This window comes from Lithobates pipiens, unplaced genomic scaffold, assembly GCF_037356315.1.
Source record: "Lithobates pipiens isolate NorthernLeopardFrog02 unplaced genomic scaffold, aLitPip1_a1.2 Scaffold_61, whole genome shotgun sequence".
Lineage (NCBI taxonomy): Eukaryota > Metazoa > Chordata > Amphibia > Anura > Ranidae > Lithobates > Lithobates pipiens.
Window position 1 is genome coordinate 1,171,015 of NW_027507883.1, and position 19,835 is coordinate 1,190,849.

General features: G+C 44.5%; 1 non-coding gene and 7 pseudogenes across 1 annotated transcript; 7 read left to right on the forward strand and 1 right to left on the reverse strand.

Moving 5' to 3' along the window:
• Positions 1–14,763: 14,763 nt before the first annotated feature.
• Positions 14,764–14,882, reverse strand: LOC143958489 (5S ribosomal RNA; annotated as a pseudogene).
• A 157-nt stretch (positions 14,883–15,039) lies between these two features.
• On the forward strand, positions 15,040–15,158 carry LOC143958386 (5S ribosomal RNA; annotated as a pseudogene).
• A 2,385-nt stretch (positions 15,159–17,543) lies between these two features.
• LOC143958786 (5S ribosomal RNA) lies at positions 17,544–17,662 on the forward strand (annotated as a pseudogene).
• A 108-nt stretch (positions 17,663–17,770) lies between these two features.
• On the forward strand, positions 17,771–17,888 carry LOC143958562 (5S ribosomal RNA; annotated as a pseudogene).
• Positions 17,889–17,996: 108 nt separating this feature from the next.
• Positions 17,997–18,115, forward strand: LOC143958643 (5S ribosomal RNA; annotated as a pseudogene).
• A 1,149-nt stretch (positions 18,116–19,264) lies between these two features.
• Positions 19,265–19,383, forward strand: LOC143958697 (5S ribosomal RNA; annotated as a pseudogene).
• A 107-nt stretch (positions 19,384–19,490) lies between these two features.
• On the forward strand, positions 19,491–19,609 carry LOC143958634 (5S ribosomal RNA; annotated as a pseudogene).
• Positions 19,610–19,716: 107 nt separating this feature from the next.
• Positions 19,717–19,835, forward strand: LOC143958348 (5S ribosomal RNA). The gene has a single exon (XR_013270130.1). It is a non-coding gene; the product is annotated as a 5S ribosomal RNA (ribosomal RNA).

Here is a 19,835-nt window from a genome sequence, read left to right on the forward strand (position 1 = left end):
CCAAGGGGAGACATGCTGCCCATTGACCATCAATGGGATGAACGTGCCCTGGAGTTAAAGGCTAAATGCATCTTTAAAGAAAAATAAATGTATAAAATGAAGAACAAATGTGTACCCTTCACTTACTTTAGATCGAACAGCAGCCCAGCCATACTGGATCATTCCAGTCAGAAGGAAGAAAGAAATGACTGCAGATCCAGAACTTCCGATTGCCTTTTATATTGTTTCACAAAGATAACACCAAAGACACCAAACTATGGTCATGTGGACGCATTTCACACATACATCTTGTGCTCATTCCAGTCATCTGCAACGAGATATTGGTAACAATAAAAAACACAAGGAGGATGATATGGGGCTTTAGGCCCCAATTATTGCATTAACAACCTTTAAAACACACTTAATTGTAATATTGACAAGCTAGGCATTTTAAAACAATAAAATGCTTTCCTGGCTTCTAAAAAAATAAAGCATTCAGCAGTGAAAATATACATCATTTTCACATTAAACAATATGGTTCTAATGCTAACTAATAACCGTACTAAAGCCTAACAAAAAAATAAAAATAAATCAATTATGTGCATTGTGTCTGAATACTGCTCTGTTGGGACCACAAAGAGCTGGAAACCAACGGGAAATCAATTGCAATACATTCTATGCTGCGCCAGGCTGGGCATGAATCAGCAGCAAAGGGCAAATTAATGGCATTGTATACAAACAATGCTACAGTGGGTTTGGGAGGGGGTCCTGTCGAAAGCCTAGCTGCAACAAATGGGCAGCAAGAAATCTATGTGCATTGCATCTGAACACTGCTCTGTTGGGACCACAGAGAGCCTGAAACGGGAAATCAGGGGCAATACATTCTATGCTGCGCCAGACTGGATATGAATCAGCAGCAAAGGGCGAATTAATGGCATTGTATAAAACCAATGCTACAGTGGGCTTGATTGTGCAACACATCATTTGCATTTCATATAACTGGCTCCCCTAGAGCAGCCAATCACTATCTGCATTGCTTATGAATGCTGCTTTGTTGGGACCACAAAAAGCATATGCGCAAGGTGAAATCATTTGCAATGCATTCTACACTGCTCCAAGTTGGGCATATAAATGAGTAGTGGAGGGGAATTAATGGCATTGTAAACAAACAATGCTTCAGTGGGCTTGATTGCACAACACATCATTTGAATTTCATATAAACCAAAGGCCGGCTCTAGTAGAGCAGCCATTTACTATTTACATTGCCTATGAAATGTGCTCTGTTGGGACCACAGAGCATATGCGCAAGGGGAAATCACTGGCAATGCATTCTACACTGCTCCAAGGTGGGCATACTAATGAGCAGCAAACGGGTAGTTAACAGCATTATATACAAACAATGCTACAGTGGGCTTGGGAGGGGGTCCTGTCTAAATCCCGCTCTAGCAAATGGGCAGCAAGTGATATCTATGTGCATTGTGCCTGAACCCTACTCTGTTTTTGCTTGCTACTGGCTACACTATACATGGACATTACTGAATAGTTTTCATTGAAAACTTTCATATGGTTTAAATTATGGACGTTTAAACCTATTTGTGTGGGAATGGCATGTGCCATACCTTTTCCCCTATGGGGAGAAGACATCTTGACCCAGTCCCTAAAGTCTGAACCAAGAATAGGGCACGTTGATTTTGGCCTGGCCAAAGTTTGTTGGCTGTAGTATGGTGCCCTCATACTCTAACCAAGAAAAGCTAAGAACCATTCCAAGATCAAAACACCGAATTCACAGGAAGAAAGGATGAATAGTTAGAATAAGATCTGCCATTCACTTCATAGGCCATAACCAAACATTTGGACTGCCTGCCATGTTGCCCTAGAAGCAGTTGGAAGAGAGACTGAATCAGATCTAGCCCGGCCTTCTCAGAGGAATGAGCACTCTTCCGCAAGTCCAGCACAAACTGAGATTGACTCAGTCCCTCAGCCTTCTACTTCAGAACAACCTAGCAACCAGACTAGAGGCTTAATTATAGCTTACAATTGAAATGTAAGATGGTCTTCCAACAGCCGCCCTTTACTTCCAGAGAGCGGGGGCTCTCTGTAGACTTTCCCAAGAGGGATCAGACTGAAATCCCTGCTCTCATTCTTATTCCTAACTCCATCCAGCAATATTTTTGGGTCCACAAAATTCAGTGGGTAAACCCAAGCAATGAGTTCTGATTAAAGCTCATAACTCAGGCAGTTGATTGAGCTATATACTTTTTCATTCCTAACGCAGTCAAGCAATATTTTTGGGTCCACAAAATTCAGTGATGAACCCAAGCAATGAGTTATGATTAAAGCTCATAACTCTGACACTGCTTCTATAGCATGTTAGACAATTTATTTTATCATCCTTAACCACTTAAGGACCGCCGCATGGCAATGTACATCGGTGCAATGGCACCAACAGGCACAAGGGCAGCACAGTGGTGTAGTGGTTAGCACTCTCACCTAGGAATAAGAAGGGTCACTGGTTCAAATCCCAACCACAACACTACCTGTTCTCCCTGTGTCTGCGTGGGTTTTCTCCGGGTACTCCGGTTTCCTCCCACAATCCAAAGACATGCAGATAGGTTAATTGGCCTCTGTCCAAAATTGGCCCTAGTATATGCATGGGGACCTTGGATTGTGGGCTCCTTGAGGGTAGGCACCAATGTGAGTGTGCAATGTACAGGAATAGGGACAATTGTAGACACTCACTCAGGTTGGACTGGTGTCTTTTTTCAACCTAACTAACTATGAAACTATGAAAGCACGTACATGTACGTGCTTGCCTTCCAGTGGGTGGGGGGTCCGATCGGACCCCCCTCCCGCTGGATGCGGCGGTCCGTTTCGCTTCAGGAGCGATCCGGGATGAGGGGATGGCCGTTGGTTTCTGGCCATCCCCTCTCGATCGCCCCTGGCGAATGAGAAGCCTCCCCCGCTGTGTATAGTAAACACAGGCAGGGAGGAAGTGATGTCATTCTCCTCGGGGCGGTCTTATTGTCCGGACTACGAGGAGAACAGTGAAAGTAAGTGTGCACCAACACTACACAGACATGTAGGCACACAAACCCCACCCCCCCCCGATCGCACCCCGCCCCCCTCCCCCTCCCAGTCACAGTGTCACTGATTGCAGTGATCATTTATTTATTGATCACTGCATTTAGTGTCAGTTGTGACAGTAAATACTGTCAGGGCAGTTAATGTTAGGTCCAGGGTAGCCCCCTACCCCCCCAATAAAGGTTTAACCCCCTGATTGCCCCTAGAGTTAACCCTTTCACCCCCTTTTGCCAGTGTCACTAAGCGATCGTTTTTCTGATCGCTCCATTAGTGTCACTGGTGCCGCTAAGTAGCTAGTTATTTTTTTTAGGTTACAAAAGAAATTAGAAATCTGCGCTTAGTAAAATAAAATAAAATAAAATGATATAAAAAACAGCAGCTGAACACTATAACCCGGATACTGGGCACACAAAAGCAGAAAAAAGTAAAAGTGCAGCGCTTGCCCTCTTAAATATAAATGTGAATTAATAGGAAAAATGTGTGTTTATGGAAAATGTGAAAAACCTAAATAATGTGAAAAATCATTAGTGAAAAATACTTTGAAAACCCTAATGTCCAATGAAGTCAAAAGAAATTAATCTGTAACTCAAATGTCCATTAAAGTGAAAAACCAAATAATCATAAAAAATAATGTGACACAATATAAAGTCCCATGTGAAATATAAGACAAAAAATGATGATTGATCTTGTATGTTCAAAACAACAATAATAATGCTTGACCACGTGGACCCTTCACCTCTGTAAACCAATAATGAATGGAGGCTTACCAGATCTCCAGTGACCCCCTGTTAAACATAGACGTTTCGATATGGAAGCCGAAAGCCGACCCAATCGTTCGGTGCAAGAAGCCGGGAAACGACCCAATCCTTCGGATATCACGTAGTCTCCAAATACACTCGGATCCTCTCTTAGGCCTCAAAACGTCATATCACTGGTGCTGCTCCTGGATAATGCTAATGCACCTGGGGTGATTAGGGTGTGCCCAGGCACGCTGCGTGCCTGGGCACACCCTAATCACCCAAGGTGCATTCATTATTGGTTTACAGAGGTGAAGGGTCCACGTGGTCAAGCATTATTATTGTTGTTTTGAACATACAAGATCAATCATCATTTTTTGTCTTATATTTCACATGGGACTTTATATTGTGTCACATTATTTTTTATGATTATTTGGTTTTTCACTTTAATGGACATTTAAGTTACAGATTAATTTCTTTTGACTTCATTGGACATTTGGGTTTTCAAAGTATTTTTCACTAATGATTTTTCACATTATTTAGGTTTTTCACATTTTCCATACACACACATTTTTCCTATTAAGTCACATTTATATTTAAGAGGCCAAGCGCTGCACTTTTATTTTTTTTAGGTTCACCGCCAGGTTTTTATAGCGCTAGGTACCCCGATATACTATCCAATAACGGTTTTAACCCCCTGATTGCCCCTAGTTAACCCTTTCACCCCCTTTTACCAGTATCACTAAGCAATAGTTTTTCTGAACGCTGCATTAGTGTCACTGGTGCCGTTAGGTAGCTAGTTATTTTTTTAGGTTCACCGCCAGGTTTTTATAGCGCTAGGTACCCCGATATACTACCCAATAATGGTTTTAACCCCCTGATTGCCCCTAGTTAACCCTTTCACCCCCTTTTGCCAGTGTCACTAAGCGATCATTTTTCTGATCGCTGCATTAGTGTCACTAGTGTCGCTAGGTAGCTAGTTATTTTTTTAGGTTCACCGCCAGGTTTTTATAGCGCTAGGTACCCCGATATACTACCCAATAATGGTTTTAACCCCCTGATTGCCCCTAGTTAACCCTTTTGCCCCCTTTTGCCAGTGTCACTAAGGGATCGTTTTTCTGATCGCTGCATTAGTGCCACTGGTGCCGCTAAGTAGCTAGTTATTTTTTTAGGTTCACCGCCAGGTTTTTATAGCGCTTGGTACCCCGATATACTACCCAATAACGGTTTTAACCCCCTAATTGCCCCTAGTTAACCCTTTCACCCCCTTTTGCCAGTGTCACTAAGCAATCATTTTTCTGATCGCTGCATTAGTGTCACTATTGTCGCTAGGTAGCTAGTTATTTTTTTAGGTTCACCGCCAGGTTTTTATAGCGCTAGGTACCCCCATATACTACCCAATAATGGTTTTAACTCCCTGATTGCCCCTAGTTAACCCTTTCACCAGCGATCACCGTATAAGTGTCACTGGTGACGCTGGTTAGCCAGTTAGTTATTTAGGTTCCCCGTCAGGTTTTTATATAGCGCCAGGGACCCCCATATACTACCTAATAAAGATTTTAACCCCCTGATTGCCCCTAGTTAACCCTTTCACCAGTGATCACTGGATAAGTGTTATGGGTGACTCTGGTTAGTTAGTTTGCTTTTTATAGCAGCAGGGTACCCACCATTTATTACCCAATAAAGGTTTAAGCCCCTGATCACCCGGTGGGTGATATCAATTAGGTTTTAGGGTCAGGGTCTGCGTCGCCCCAGGCAGCGCTAGTTTAGTGCCAGTACCGCTAACACCCACGCGCAAAGCATAAACCTCCCGTAGTGGTATAGAATCTGAACAGATCAATATCTGACTGATCAGATCTATACTAGCGTCCCCAGCAGTTAAGGGTTCCAAAAAAATGCTTTGTTAGCGGGATCAGCCCAGATACCTGCTAGCACTTGCGTTTTGCCCCTCCGCCCATGTTGGATTGAATTCATATAATACTTATGTAATCTGTTCATTGTTGAGGTAGCCACTTAGCCTCAAATGAATGAAGCACATGAAAGCTTTGTAATCAGAAGAACAATAGCTGGACTCGGACCCCCCCTGCTGTGATGTGTGTGTGGTTGCAGGCTTCAAAGGGAGTAAAATCAAGCTGGGTGGCTCATCGTTGAAAACACTGATCAATAGTGGACAATACAGCATGCTTCCTGAAGAATGGACATACATGTGAAGGAATGCCTCTTGGCGAAATCTATTGGATGGAAGGCAAATGGGGGTGGCTACGAGTGGGTGTGTATGTTTGTATGAAAAGGCTCACACACAGACAATGTTTTCCTGTTTGCTGTGAGACCCTGCCATGTGGTGACTCGGCCTACTTTGGGAGATGGCTCCGGCCTAAACCTCATGGTGAAGGCCCTGTCCTGGTCTGAGCCTAGCTGATGCAGCAAAGCCTCGCAGAGGACCGTGTGATAAGTATCTTTCATATTATTGTATTGTATGTTCTGAATGTAAGCTGCGTGATATTGTAATGTCCTTTTATTACTTTATGTTAGCTTTCCTAATTTAATGGGAAATAAATAAGATAATGTTTTACTAGCAGCAATGTGTGTGTTTTCATAAGTAACTTTATATCAGTGTGCTTAGTAGGGTTTTATAAATTAGATAAGTATGGGAAGAGACAAGGTAGTAATAGTTTGTAGAGCACATAATGTCTTTCATTTGGCACCCCAGATAACATGTGGCAATCCTAAAAGCTGCATAGAACTTACAGGACAGAAGTGCTCGGATACAAGGCAGCTGATAATACCACATTAAGTGTGGTAAATCTGTACTATGGATAGGCAAAAATTGAATGGTTTTGAATGATATCAGGTAAAAGTGGTAACGAATTAAGAATAGTGAATGTTAGAAGAGCGATTTGTTTTTGTTTTGTGTCAGTTGTAAGAGCTAACGATAATTGAGTTTGATTTAGTACTCAATGCAGTGTTGGTACGTTAGTACAAATAGAAGTGTGTATTGTGTGGATTGTATGGTTGTGAAATGGAACTTGTGTATACATATGTTAAAAAGTATGCCTCTGCCAGTTACCATTCATGTGCAGATGAAACTCTTGAAAGCCAGTATAAGATTCTATTATCTCAGTGTCAGCAACATAATAGCAGAGTATCGGGCAAACAGCTAAAAAAAGTTAAGAAAGAAAAGTTGGCTAATGAAATTGCAGTTTTGCTCAGAATTAAAGTTATATCTGAGCAAATGGGGGGGAAGTGGGAAGTAGAGAGGAGGCATCTGGGTGAGGACATAGCGAAAGTCAGTGGAAACCTTCTAAAGATTGCAACAGCCTCCAGTGATGAGATGGATGAATTGCAGGCAAAAGCAAGAGATTTGTCAGAGAGAAACGGTGAACTACAAGAACAGCTCCACAGTTACAGGATGGACTGTAATATGAAGAGCAAAGTTGTAGAGTCATTGCGAATGAAATTGTCAGAGATGGAAGAGTTGGTTATGTCTTTAGAAAGAGAATTAGCAAATGTACGCTCCCAGCTTCTTACTACAGAGAAAGTTATGGTATCGCTCAATGAGCACAAAGGAACATGCCAATTGGCCGATATCTGCACGATCAATGAGGAGAAGGGCCGTGATGAAACACAGTCTGCTATGGCACCTATAGCTTCAAGGCAGAATGAGAGTTTGATTACAATCCAAGAGAGACTTACTTTGTGCCAGATTTTGGGTGAATTTAATGCCCTGGAATCACCAATGAGTCTGTCCAATAAATTTGAAGCTCTAGTAGTTAAATTCCATTTGAGTAATGAGGATGCATGCTCTCTTCTGAAAGCATGGCTACCAGGACCTTTGGTAGGTCAGTTATCGGCACAAGTTAATGATAACGTAGCAGATGCAGAGGTGCGGAGGAAAGAGTTGCAGCGTATTGTGGACAGTCGTGATAATGGTATGAGTGATTTGCAACGAATGAAATTTAGGAGAGGAGATGACCCAATTTTGTTCTGCAGTGAGTATCTTGCATTGTATATGAAAGTGTTCAACTGTCCTGACTTATTGGAGGACGATGCAAGTTTCATATACTCAATGGCCAATAAGTGTTATGTAAGCTATCCCACTAGAATGGCTCTGAGGAATGCTAGATCCTACCAAAATGTTGTCAATATTCTCAGAGATTTCTGTCAAGAGTCCAGGGAAAGGGAGTATGGGTCAAAGGCAGATGTATCCGTAATAAGCAGAGGTACAGGAAGGCAGAGAAAGTTCAGACATAGTAAATGGAATAGGCATAGACATAGATTTCATAAAGTCCTTAAAATTGCTAGCATGGAACAGGAAATCCCAGCAATACAGGTACCTACAATGAAAACCCCCACCCAGGACAGGGACAGCGTAACTCAAAGGCCTGACATGAAAGATAGCAGCCAGGACAGATTACACAGTTCTGAAGGAGAGATAAGGAATGACAGTTCACACCCTAAGCACAGCCAGCAACAAGACTGGATGAACATTCCAATATTTGCGCCCTGGGCTAATCTACCATTTTGGCTTGTATGTAATTGGACACAAATGGCATTGACATTTTTCTTGGGTAATATGGCAAAGATTTCCAATACCACTGCGTAGTATAGAAAGGTTTGGCAACTATATTGCATTAATGGGAAAGGCTTTGGGGACTTAAAAAGTCAATTGTCATGATAATTGTGTGTAATCACTGTCTTTGTGTTTTTTTCCACAGACCATGGAAGAAGTTAAATGGCTTTAGATACTAACATTTGCGTTTGTTTGCAGGTCTGTCAAAGTGAGAACAACAGTGGTAAAATATAGCAGAAGATGGGTTAGGTTATTGTAAATGCATAATCGATTATCACATGGTACCTTGAGCTCATTAGTTAGTAATTGTTTGCAAACAATGAAAAATAAATAGTACTAAAAAGAGTTACAAATGAAGCTAAAATGTTGTGCTGATACATATGCTTTGTTTTGTTTTTCGTTTCCCCATTAACTAATTGTATTTCAGATTGGAATAAGCACTCTTTGCAGGAGAAAAGTCCATGGATGTTGTCAACTAAAAGTTGAGTGTTTGTCATTGTTGTATGATGGTTGTCTTGTCGTATGATGGTTGTCTTGTCATGTTATTTGTGTGATCATGGCCAGATTTTTAAGTTTTTTACATTTTTTTATTTTATTTTTTATTTTATTTTTTTTTATTTTATTTTTTTTTTTCTTCTAAAAATTTTTTTTCTGATATTGGTTTAGTCCTCTATGTTAGTTATATTTTTATTCAGGTGGAAAAGTAGTAGGTCTAATCCACCTGAAAGGGGGGGAATTGACAATGCCCTCAGTTAGAACCAGTCACCTGAAAAGGGGTAGTGCATACATCGTAAAGATACAGATAGATGCATTGTTTTTTTTTAGTTTGTAAAATTTGAAGTTTTTGAGAAGCAACACTGACGTTCAGTTTTAAACATTTTTTGATCATACCATGGGGATCCATTTTACAGTGGGTTCAGCCTAAAGAGGTCATGGTTGTTTGGATAGTTTGGTCAGAGTTGCAGAAGCCAGGAATACTGAGATCCTGGGCTCCAAGGAGGGAACTATAAGGAAACATGGTAAGCGAGCAGATATTGTGGATAAGAAGTTGATACTGCTCTTGTTTTTCACTTCCAGAATCCAAGTGGGGCGAGAATTGGAGAGGCTTCTGGAACATGGATGACAGATGATCATCTGGTTGGCAGTTTGTCTGTGCCACACCATACCACAAATTAGTTCCGATAAACATCAGGAGAGAAGGAAAACTGAAAGATTCAGATTAATACCTGTTTTTTTCGTATGGACAATTTGGTGCTAATGTGGAATCTGAAAGACTGTGCCTAGCAAGAGAACTTGTGAAATATTTTTGCTGAAGTCTCTCCTGATGAATGCAAACATGTTATTTATACATGTGCAATGGGTTGGAGGTTGGGGAAGAATTATGACACATCCAATCTGTCAAAACATGAAATGTAAAATATGTGTTTTTTTTGTTGGAAGGAGGAATTGAAAGAAGAAAGGTGTTAATGTATTACATGTATTGGTGTAACGGAGTTAATATGGTGCAGGTACGCAGGAGGCAGGCTGGCACGTATGCATAATAAGGTAGCTGTTGATCAGACTAAAGGGTGCCAGGTGACACATCAATGGGGTGAAAACTTCCTCGTAGGGGTGGTGTCTCAATCCTAGCGGTCCTAGAGAGAAGCTTTCGGTTACAGGACATGCGGGACACCAGAACTAGACACGAGGAAGATACGCCCGGTTGGTGTCTCACCTGAGAGGTTGAAACCCTGCACAGATAATGCCAGTGAATACACACAGAAGCATGCTCTGTTAAAATAAAGGGAACAAACGCTGGCTACCAGGGTACCGTAGGACTTCACCACATGGTGCTGCAACATCTCATGGTGGTTGACAAAAACCTATCACCCTATATGTGCTGAGTATACACTGAATCAGGTGCGGTTATTGTACCAGTGACTTACTCCCAGAGATGAGAATGAGGTCCATGCAGGATGCTTATTGCTGAGGAGTAACCCGAAAGAGGAGGGATGTATTCAGCACTATATTGGGGGGGGAACCATAGCTGGGATGGGTGGTGCTAATGGAGGGGACAGCAGCCTCCTGAGGAACAAACTCACAGCCATAGCTTCAGAGAAGGAGCGTGACTTTGTTACCCCGGGAGATTGGTGGCATCCTTGATAACATTCAATGAAGTTACAGAAACACTCAGGTTAGAATGGCTCCGGATTTTGTCAACCATGTTGAGAGGTTGGTAGAGAGGACAGAAACCTGTCATTGGCTCTGGCGTGCACTCGGTGGCCAACATCAAGCTGATTGTACCGTCTCTGTATGAAGGGGCAGTGGCCTGATGAGTTAGCATCACCGCTCAGTAAGATTTTGCCAAAACACATTGCTTACACTAATCCAAAGTAGTGGTCGAATGCCTGTACGGGCTGTACTAAGTTGGATTGTGAAAGGTGTTATGCTGTATGTTCCCATATACAGAAGTGCAGACTCGGTCTGTATATTTGGTGGCATCAATGGGCTTACTGACTGGGGATTCTATCTTGTTGCATTTGAGGCTATATCACACATGTGATCAGAGAAGATGAACGCTGGGGGCAGGTGGATATTTCCCTTTGTCGGAAGCATGACCACGATGTCCATTGTATGCCAGATCAATACGTGGGGATGAACGAGTAATGTTGGGAAGTTATTTCTCTCTGTGTTCTGGATGGAGAGATCATTGCTGGGAAGAAGGCACCCGGGTATTATTTAGGACATAGGCGAGTTTGTTTCTTTGTCCTAAAGAATACCGGTGTAGTGTTAGTCATGGAACTAGAGGGTTCCTTGAACCTAACCGTAGGTAGAGGTGCATGGTATACAATGGGCATGATCTCTGAAATACAGGCACAGGGGTGGAATTGTGTGGGTTGGGTAATTGTTGTAAACTTATATGTGTAGTTAAGCGATATTTATTTAGAAGGGTCTCCCATTTGTCTATGCAAGTTGAGGGACGATTTGACGGTAAGGTCTCTGTGTACAAGTTAGAGACTTTGCGGTCAAGTCAGAGCCCTGCAATACCGTTGTGAGCAAGCCTGCCGAATCCCAACCCGTATTTACAGTAAAGGGCTATAGGAGGTTGGGAGCGGGGTGCGTAATACATATGTATATATTATGGTAATAAGTTGATTTATTTTTGTGGTAGAGTGTGACCTATGGATATTGTAGGCTAGTAATATGGGCAAGAAAGGCCCTCCTCAAGACTCGGTATTTGAAAGCTGGTTGATATGTTACTCTGAATGTGTGCTGGTGAGTGAATGGACACCCCCTGCCCGTATTGCCGTCCTGAAGATACCGAAGATCCAGAATGGTGGCATGGAAGCTGTCGCTGAAGAATGATGGTGGTGTATCACTCAGTGGCAAAGCGGCACGTGTTGGGAAGCACCACACGGTAACACAATTATGGACTGCTCCATAGAACCTGTTTCTGCACATGTTGAAAAACACAATACGGTAAGACCATTATGGACTGTTCCACGGGAGCTGTTTCTGAAGCACATGTTGAAAACCACAACACATTACACAGCTAAGGACTGTTCCATAGGTACTGGTTCAGAAACACATGTTGGGGAGCCACACACGTTAGGACAGTTATGGACTGTTTAATAGGAACCGTGTCTGAAGAGGGGTGGTATGCGCCTTTCAGGCGCAAAGCGGCTGTTGGATTGAATTCATATAATACTTATGTTATCTGTTCATTGTTGAGGTAGCCACTTAGCCTCAAATGAATGAAGCACATGAAAGCTTTGTAATCAGAAGAACAATAGCTGGACTCGGACCCCCCCTGCTGTGATGTGTGTGTGGTTGCAGGCTTCAAAGGGAGTAAAATCAAGCTGGGTGGCTCATCGTTGAAAACACTGATCAATAGTGGACAATACAGCATGCTTCCTGAAGAATGGACATACATGTGAAGGAATGCCTCTTGGCGAAATCTATTGGATGGAAGGCAAATGGGGGTGGCTACGAGTGGGTGTGTATGTTTGTATGAAAAGGCTCACACACAGACAATGTTTTCCTGTTTGCTGTGAGACCCTGCCATGTGGTGACTCGGCCTACTTTGGGAGATGGCTCCGGCCTAAACCTCATGGTGAAGGCCCTGTCCTGGTCTGAGCCTAGCTGATGCAGCAAAGCCTCGCAGAGGACCGTGTGATAAGTATCTTTCATATTATTGTATTGTATGTTCTGAATGTAAGCTGCGTGATATTGTAATGTCCTTTTATTACTTTATGTTAGCTTTCCTAATTTAATGGGAAATAAATAAGATAATGTTTTACTAGCAGCAATGTGTGTGTTTTCATAAGTAACTTTATATCAGTGTGCTTAGTAGGGTTTTATAAATTAGATAAGTATGGGAAGAGACAAGGTAGTAATAGTTTGTAGAGCACATAATGTCTTTCAGCCCAGCCCACCCAAGTGCAGTATCGATCGATCACTGTCACTTACAAAACACTAAACACATAACTGCAGCGTTCGCAGAGTCTGGCCTGATCCCTGCGATTGCTAACAGTTTTTTGGTAGCGTTTTATATTTAAATCCGGAAGGCAGTCTGACACAATCGAAACCATGGCACGATATACATTTTTTTTACTGTTAACCTAAAATGCTTACTTCATGGTTAAACCTGGCTTAATAATAAGGTTGAATATAGACAGGCACAGGGAGAACATGCAAACTCCAGGCAGGTAGTGTCATGGTTGGGATTTAAACCAGCAACCCTTCTTACTGCTAGATGAGAGTGCTAACCACTACACCACTGTGCTGCCCAAACCACTGTGCTTCAATATCTCCAGGTCACTTAACCCCTGAATCTCTAACGCTGGCCATGCACATGTCAGTTTTTTTCATTCAGCTAGTGGGTTAAATTTAAAAAACAACACCTGACTGGATTCCTCCATCCACACACTCAATGTGGGTGCTGGAATCCTCTCCACTGTATTATTGAATTCTGACAGCAGGAAGGCTACCTTGCTGTCAAAATATACAGATCATCTCTCCAGCCTACAGCCCTGACTGATTAGGAATATCCTGACTTCTGTTCAACCACAGTGGCCACACATGGATCCAAATTTATCTTTAGTTACTCTTATGCCGCGTACACACAATCAAACAAGTGGGTGGAAAAGTCCGGCAAACTCAAGTCCGCCGGACAATCCCCCCATGTGTAGGCTTCTGGCATACTTTTTTGACCCGAAAGTACGGCGGACTTAGAAAGTAGTTTTGCACTCCAATCTTCCCGCTGGACTCGCATTTCGGCGGACAATCTGGCCACGAGTGTGCCAGTCCGCCGTACTTTTGAAATGAATGGACTTTTCCCGCCCGGAGAAAAGTCCGCTCATTTCGAGCGGGTCTCCAGGTAGAAGACGCCGCTGGCCCCGCCACCTGGTATGGACTTAAAGGGGAACCCCAACGCCAAAAAAAATCTGCGTGGGGGTCCCCCCCCAAGTCCACAACAGACCCTTGTCCGAGCACGCTACCCGGCCAGCCAGGAAAGGAGGGGCAAGCGAGCGCCCCCCCCTCTCCTGAGCTGTACCAGGCCGCGTGCCCTCAACATGGGGGGTGCCTTGGGGAAGTGGGGGCCGCGCGGCCCCCCCACCTCGAAGCACCTTGTCCCCATGTTGATGAGGACAAGGGCCTCTTCCCGACAACCCTGGCCGTTGGTTGTCGGGGTCTGCGGGCGTGGGTTTATCGGAATCCGGGAGCCCCCTTTAATAAGGGGGCCCCTGGATACCGGCCCCCCACCCTATGTGAATGAGTATGGGGTACAATGTACCCCTACCCATTCACCTGTAAAATAAAGTACAAAAAAAAAACACAACACACAAGATAAAATAATTTATTGCACAGCTCCGGGGGTCTTCCGTCTTCGGGGGTCTTCTCGCCGCACTCCTCCGCTATCTTCTTGTAGCTCTTTTACTAGCGGAGGAGTCCGGCTTTCTTCCTCGCCGCCGCCCTCTTCTTCCGACTTCGGGGGTCTTGTCCCCCCTCTTCGGTTCTTGTGCTGGGCCACCGCGCCTTCTTATAGCTCTTTTACAGGCGGTGGCCCGGTCTTCTGTCGCCGCTGTCACCGCCGCTGCCGCCGCCTTCTGTTCTGTTCTTCTCTTCTTCTTCTTCAGATGTTGCCTCGTCGAGTCCTCCGCTCACAATGGCTCTGACCGGGCACGCAGCGACTTATATAGGGACATCACCGGATGATGTCCCCGCCTATTATGATGTCACAGTCCCAGCATCCTCTGGGACTGGGACACCAAAATGGGCGGGGACATCATCCGGTGATGTCCCTATATAAGTCGCCGCGTGCCCGGTCAGAGCTATTGTGAGCGGAGGACTCGACAAGGCAACTTCTGAAGAAGAAGAAGAAGAAGGGTCGTCGAAGTCAACATATTATAAAAAAGCCTACGGCACCTGGTATTCCCAGGCGGTCTCCTATCCAGGTACTAAGCATGCCCAACCCTGCTTAGCATCCGAGATCAGACGAGATCAGGCACATTCCGGGTGATGGAGCCGTAGGCAATCTTGCTGGCCACTCTCCACCTGGGAATACCAGGTGCTGTAGGCTTTTTTTTTTAATATGTTATTGGCGTCGATGACCTGTTTTATTTTTCTGCTTGTTTGCCGAGGTGACCATATTGGCATTTGTCAAGAGGGTTGAGAGTTGCCAGCAGGATCCCCTACGGCCACATCACCCTGAATGTGCCCGATACCATCTGACCTTGGATGCAAAGCAGGGTCGGGCCTGGTTAGTACCAGGATGGGAGACCGCCTGGCAATACCAGGTGCCGTAGGCTAATTTTTAATATGTTGTTGGCGTCGACAACCTGTTTTAATTTTCAGCTTGTTTGCTGAGTTGACCATCTTGGCGTTTGTCAACAGTGTTTGCAGTGACCAGCAAGATGGCATATGGCTAAATCACTCTGAATGCGCCCAATCTCGGATGCTAAGCAGGGTCTGGACTGGTTAGTACCTGGATGGGAGACTGCCTGGGAATACCTGGTGCCGTTAGCTTTTTTTTAATATGTTGGCATCGACGACCTGTTTATTTTTCTGCTTGTTTGCCGAGGTGACCATCTTGGTGTTTGTCAAGAGGGTTGAGAGTGGCCACAAGAACCCCTATGGCCACATCACCCTGAATGTGCTGATCTCATCTGATATCGATTGCTAAGCAGGGTCAGGACTGGTTAGCACCTGAATGGGAGACCGTCTGGGAAGACCAGGTGCCGTAGGCTTTTTTTTAATATGTTTTTGGCGACCTGTTTTATTTTTCTGCTTGTTTGCTGAGGTGACCATCTTGGCGTTTGTCAAGAGGGTTTAGAGTGACCAGCAAGATGGCCTACAGCTACATCACCCTGAATGCGTCCGATCTCGTCTGATTGTGGATGCTAAGCAGGGACGTGCCTGGTTAGTACCTGGATCGGAGACTGCCGGAGAATACCAGGTGCCGTGGGCTTTTTTTTATATGTTGTTGGCATCGATGACCTGTTTTATTTTACTGCTTGTTTGCCGAGGTGACCATCTTGGCATTTGTCAAGAGGGTTGTGAGGGGTCAACGAGATCCTACAGCCCCATCACCTGGAATATGCCTGATCTCGGATGCTAAGCAAGGTTGGGCCTGGTTAATACCTTGATGGGAGACCGCTTGGGAATACCAGGTGCTGTAGGCTTTTTTTTATTATGTTGTTGGCGTCAATGACTTGTTTTATCTTTCTGCTTGTTTGATGACCATCTTGGCATTTGTCAAGAGGGTTGAGAGTGGCCAGCAACATTGCCTATGGCCACATCACCCTGAATGCACCTGATCTTGAATGCTAAGCACGGTCAGGCCTGGTTAGTACCTGGATGGGAGACCACCTGGGAATGAACAAATGAATGAATGAAATACTTGTATAGTGCACAATGCGAACTGAATCACCGCTAGGCGCTGTGGCGAGAATTGATCATCTGCTAAAAGAGGAAGGTCTTGAGGTTTTTCCTAAAAGCCAGGTGATTTTCTTCCAGGCGGATGTTGATTGGTAGAGCATTCCATAGCCGAGGCCCTTGGACAGCGAATCTCCGATCCCCCTTGGATTTAAGACTGCGGTTTGGTGTGTAATGATTTATTTTCTCCATTAGGTATTGCGGAGCTTCTCTATGCACGCATTTGTGGGTGAGGCAAAGGGTCTTGAACGTGATCCGATTTTTTATGGTTAGCCAATGTAAGCTCCTCAGCGACGGAGAGATGGATTCCCAGGGTTTTTTTTCCTGTTATCAGCCTTGCCGCCGTGTTTTGGATCAGTTGTAATCGCGCAAGTTGATATTGTGGTAATCCTATGTAAAGCGAATTTGCGTAGTCCAGTGGTGAATTAATGATTGTTCCAACTACCACTGCTTTGTCATTCTTTGGGATAAAAGGGATGAGTCTGGGAAGCATGCGCAGCAGATGGTGAGATCCACTGACTACTGCTCCTATATGCGCATCCATTGACATTTGTGCGTCTAAAATAACCCCGAGACTCTTTGCTTTGGTCTTTGGGGAGATAGTCTGCCCAAAGACGGTTGGTGGAGACCAGGAGGTTTTGGTTTCGGGCTTATGATTTGGGTGTAAGATAAGAAGCTCTGTCTTTGATTCGTTCAGCTGGAGGAGTTAGTGGTCATCCAGTCCACTATTGATTTGAGGCAGTTTTCAAGTTGTTGTTGGTGATCTTTTTTTCCATTGATCCGGAAATAAAGTTGCGTGTCGTCAGCGTAAGAGTGGAAGCAGAGATCTGAGCATCTGATGATTTGAAGGAGTGGGCGAATGTAAATATTGAAGAGAACGGGTGACGAAGGAGAGCCTTGAGGGACTCCGCAGGTGACTGCCTTAGTTTCGGAGAGGAATTTTACTAGTTTCACTGTCTGTGACCGATTTCCTAGCAAGGACGCGAACCATTGGAGATCTATGTCTTGGACTCCGGCTACTTCTGTGAGGTGGACGAGTAGAATATTGTGATCTACTGTATCAAACGCTGCACTTAGGTCTAGGGACATTCAGGGTGACATGGTTAGCACCTGGATGGGAAACCGCCAGGGAATACCAGGTGCCGTATTCTTTTTTTTAATATGTTGTTGGCGTCGATGACCTGTTTTATTTTTCTGCTTGTTTGCCGAGGTGACCATCTTGGCATTTGTCAAGAGGGTTGAGAGTGGCCAGAAAGATCGCCTACGACCAAATCAGCCTGAATTTGCCCGATCTCATCTGATTTTGGATGCTAAGCAGGGTCGGGCCTGTTTAGTACCTGGGTGGGATTCCGCCTGGGAATTCCAGGTGCCGTATTCTTTTTTTTAATATGTTGTTGGCGTCGACGACCTGTTTTATTTTTCTGGTTGTTTGCCAAGGTAAATATGTTGGCGTTTGTCAAGAGGGTTGAGAGTGGCCAGAAAGATTGCTTACTGTACATCACCCTGAATGCGCCCGATCTCATCTGATCTCGGATGATAAGCAGGGTCGAACCTGGTTAGTACCTGGATGGTACACTGCATGGGAATACCAGGAGCTGTAGGCTTTTTTTTTATATGTTGTTGATGTCGACAACCTCTTTTATTTTTCAGCTTTTTTGCCGAGGTGACCATCTTGGTGTTTTTCAAGAGGGTTGAGAGTGGCCAAAAAGATCGCCTATGGCCACATTGCCCTGAATGCGCCTGATCTCGTCTGATCTCGGATACTAACCAGGGTCGGGCCTGGTTAGAGCCTGGATGGAAGACCCCCTGGGAATACCAGGTGCCGTAGGCTTTTTTTTAACATGTTGTTGGCGTCGACGACTTGTTTTATTTTTCTGCTTATTTGTCGAGCTGACCATCTTGGCATTTGTCAAGAGGGTTGAGAGTGGCCAGCAAAATCGCCTACAGCCACGTCTCCCTGAATGTGCCCGATCTCGTCTGATATCGGATGCTAAGCAGGGTCTGAAATGGTTAGTACATAGATGGGAGACCACCTGGGAATACCAGCTGCCATAGGCTTTTTTTTTATATGTTGTTGGCGTCAACGACCTGTTTTAATTTTCTGCTTGTTTGCCGAGGTGACCATCTTGGTTTTTGTCAAGAGGGTTGAGAGTGACCAGCAAGATGGCCTAAAACAGGTAAAACAAATAAAATAAAACAGGTCGTTGACGCCAACAACATATAAAAAAAAAGACTACGGCACCTGGTACTCCCAGGCGGTACATACTCTGCAATACATACTCTGCAATACATACCCTGCCAATACTCTGCAATACATACTCTGCCAATACTCTGCAATACTTTATACTTACCCTGCCAATACTCTGCAATACTTACTCTGCCAATACACTGCCAATACTCTACAATACTTACCCTGCCTATACTCTGCAATACTTACCCCGCCAATACTCTGCAATACATACCCCGCCAATACTCTGCAATACTTATCCCGCCAATACCCTGGCAATACTCTGCAATACTTACCCTGCCAATACTCTGCAATACATACCCCACCAATACTCTGCAATACATACCCCGCCAATACCTTGCCAATACCCTGGCAATACTCTGCAATACTTACCCTACCAATACTCTGCAATACTTACCCTGCCAATACTCTGCAATAAATATCCTGCCAATACTCTCCAAAATACCATTTTATTTATTTGTTTTGTTTGTATTACATATAGATATTAAAGAGGTATGTTCTCATCTGAAAACAGTATTTCTTTTGGATAATCAAACCTATAACTGACTGGAGAAAAACAAATGTCACTTGTAGACAAACCTACACCTTGTTTCAAGGCGGGGTCTGGGGAGGGACAATGGGTGGGGCAAGGGGTGGGGCTAAATGAGGGACCAGGGGCGGGGCCAGGGTGGAGCTGAAGGGGGCCCCATCAGGTAGGCTGTACGGGGCCCCATGATTTCTATCAGCGGCCCTGCCTACGGCCATATCACCCTGAATGCGCCCGATCACATCTGATTTCAGATGATAAGCAGGGTCGGTCCTGGTTAGTAGCTGGATAGGAGACCGCTTGGGAGTACTAGGTGTAGTAGGCTTTTTTAAATATGTTGCTGTCATCAACGTCCTGTTGAATTTTTCTGCTTGTTTGCCGAGGTACCCATCTTGACGTTTGTCAAGAGGGTTGAGAGTGGCCACCAAGATCGCATATGGCCACATCACCCTGAATGCACTCAAGCTCGTTTGATCTCAGATGCTAAGCAGGGTCGTGCCTGGATAGTACCTGGATGGGAGACCGCCTGGGAACACTAGGTGTTGTAGGCTTTTTTAAATATGTTGCTGTCATCAACGTCCTGTTTTATTTTTCTGCTTGTTTGCCAAGGTGACCATGTTGGCGTTTGTCAGGAGGGTTGAGAGTGGCCAGCAAGATCGCCTACGGCCACATCTCCCTGAATGCGATCGATCTCGTTTGATCTCGGATGCTAAGCAGGGTCGGACCTGGTTAGTACCTGGATGGGAGACCGCATGGGAATACCAGGTGCCGTAGGCT